Genomic DNA, 2,869 nt, shown 5'->3' on the forward strand with positions numbered 1-2,869 from the left:
TTGAACTTCGTGTGGATCCTAGAGTGGCTCCTTATACTTCTTAACCATTTGATCCGAAAAGAAATCAGGAAAAAATCAACAGCTCCTGAGCTTTCAAGTCAACGATGAAGAATTTTCGAGGCGCAAAATGCGTAAAAGGAGCAAATTTGTGCAAAATTATTTTTACCATGTCTTTTTGCATCGTAAATATCTCAAACACACGTTAACTTAAAAATCTATCAAAAATAGGTAAGATAGTCCTTTTCATAACCAACACAACGCTTTTAAATTTTTGCATGTCCGAGCTCTATTAACGTAGCTATCACCGAAATAAAGTGCCAGGATACTAAATGATCATAGCCTTATTTTAAAATATTTGTTCTGCTTTCATCATACATTTATTGCCTTCAATTGCAAAATAAAAAATCAGCTTCTGAATCACAGTAAAGATTCTCTTTCGCGAGAATTTTTCACCTTCAATGAATCCACCATTCAAATATGAATTATAAACTTAAAATTAATAACCTATATTATGAAATTCAAAAACAAACATTTAAATTTTAGATCTGATTTTATTTAATTCTGTTTGAACTGTATCACATGTATCGGTATGAATTTTGAAAATACAAGGCTCATTGGAGAAATTTGTGCACTTTTTAGCAAAAGTGTAAAATATCAAAAAAAAATTAAAAAAGGTATTAACTTAATGATCAATTTTCATAAAGACTGTGAGTAATTTACCATGAGAAAAAAATTATAGGGGAGATGAGGGCATAACGAGCACCCGAGGCATAATGAGAACTACGCTTTTCTACGAAAGTGCGTATTTTCTTAAATAAATTTTCATGAGGATTTGTTTCGTACTTCCTATAGTATTAATTTTTTACAAAAAAAGGAATCTCCTTATCATCTTTACAGAGATATTTAAAAAAAACTAGCTTGGTTCTCAAGTTACGAAAATATTATAATTTTTGAGCATCACGAAATAAGCTCTTATGATCTTAAAATAACCTTGATCTATAATGTAAATACGCACTGCAACATGATGTACACATTGTTTCTCAATTTTTACCATCATAAAATTTTTGATTTTTCACTTTTATCAACTTTAAAACACGTTTTCACTTAAATTTGTTGACTAGGGGCATATAGAGCACCATATTATCGAGGCATAATGAGCATTTTCTGCCGTAGAATCTAGCAGCGATTTATAGAGCCAAACTTTGATTAGTTTTCATCCGACGATTTAGCCTATTGGTAAGGTGTCGGAGAGGTAATCAAAAGACTAGAGTTAGATTTCTGTTCGAGGTGATTTTTTTCCATTCACAATTCATGATCGATTTTTTTATTGTTACATTATACGGCTAGTAGCATCATCCTCCGAACAAAGCACTTAATGTTTGAGCGTGCGTGAATTGTTTGTATTCTACAAACAGATCTAGATTATTTTGTTATTGCTTTGTTTGATGAATCTACGACTCACCTGACTTCATCGAATTGAATTTGCTGCTAGATTCCCCGGCAAAAACGCACATCTTGCTCTGATTAATGGTGCTCATACTGCCTCAGGGGGGGTTCTCATTATGCCTCCACAGTGGCTGGTTTTCAGCTTTTGGCAAAATTTTTTCAAATGCATTTTTTAACGTTTTCATCTAGTTTTTCACGTTTCAGCCCGTTAGGGAATAGGCTTTTCAAGTGTCTGAACACGAAACAATAATGTAACCTCCATATTATAGCTGTTTTCTATGGTTAAATAACCGTTTTCCTTAAGGTGGCCATTATGCCCCCATCTCCCCTACAAGTAAGTATCTTTCCCCATTTTGTAAAACACGAAGATTATCTTGAAGAAATCTGTATTGTTTTTTTCCGGGAATTTGTTACTTTTTAGCATTCTTCCCTCTGACCTGCATCGTTGAATGAATAAAGGATAATGAACAGATTTTACATATTTTTTGTAGTTCAGGTTTGTTACTTCATCAATTATCATTGATCGATTTCGCTCTGAACTGCTAAGTTTTAAAATTACTCAATGTCGGAAAATAAAAAGGGAAAAAACAGACAAAAAAATCAAGTTTGGGACGCAAAAAGCTTTCAAAATCAGTTTGCCACGGTTTTAATTTTTCCCTTGTGAATTAAAACTATCCCCTTATCATTCCACTATTTTTTCGGCAACAAGGCATTCTATCATGCAAAACAGTCAGAAGATCTTTTAATGATTTTTAACACTCCTGGATTTCTAGATCTACAGCAATTATGTCACCGATACTGCTTTCAGCTCATCTACACAGTAATATTGAAATTTTAATTTGAAATTTAGCTTAAGGTTTGATATTCTAAATCTGAAAGCTTGGCTATTTCAATAGCAAATAATAGAGACTGTTCACTAAAGAAGAGTATTAACATTCAGAATTAACCCTTCATTTCATAATTTTCATTATAATTCAAAATTATTTAAAAAATTGGAAATTATGTGAAGGTGAACAAAGGTTAATCACTTTTCTTTGTAATTTATTTATTACAATACAATTAAAATTTTAAATTTTGAATGAAAACTTTAAATTCAAGAGCAAATCAAATAAAATTCGGTTCCAGAATTTAGAAACTGATTTTGATAATCGGTTTTTTCTACTTAATTTATATTTAAAGTGTTGATTTTATAAATTGTGTTTTGAAATTTGAAAATTATTATACTAAATTTCCAAATCACGATTCAGTCAAATACCCCAATGAAGAATTAAATGCCCGTTATTTATGTTTGTTAATTTGTTTATAAATTATAATATACCAGAGCGCTAATATTTAGAAGCTCAGGAAAAAAATTAAGATAACGAGAAATTAAAGAGCTCCTAAAGTGACAATTCTAAAATCCCAGATATACCTACAAATAAAA

Source organism: Uranotaenia lowii, chromosome 3 (assembly GCF_029784155.1).
Source record: "Uranotaenia lowii strain MFRU-FL chromosome 3, ASM2978415v1, whole genome shotgun sequence".
In the NCBI taxonomy this organism is placed as follows: Eukaryota; Metazoa; Arthropoda; class Insecta; order Diptera; family Culicidae; genus Uranotaenia; species Uranotaenia lowii.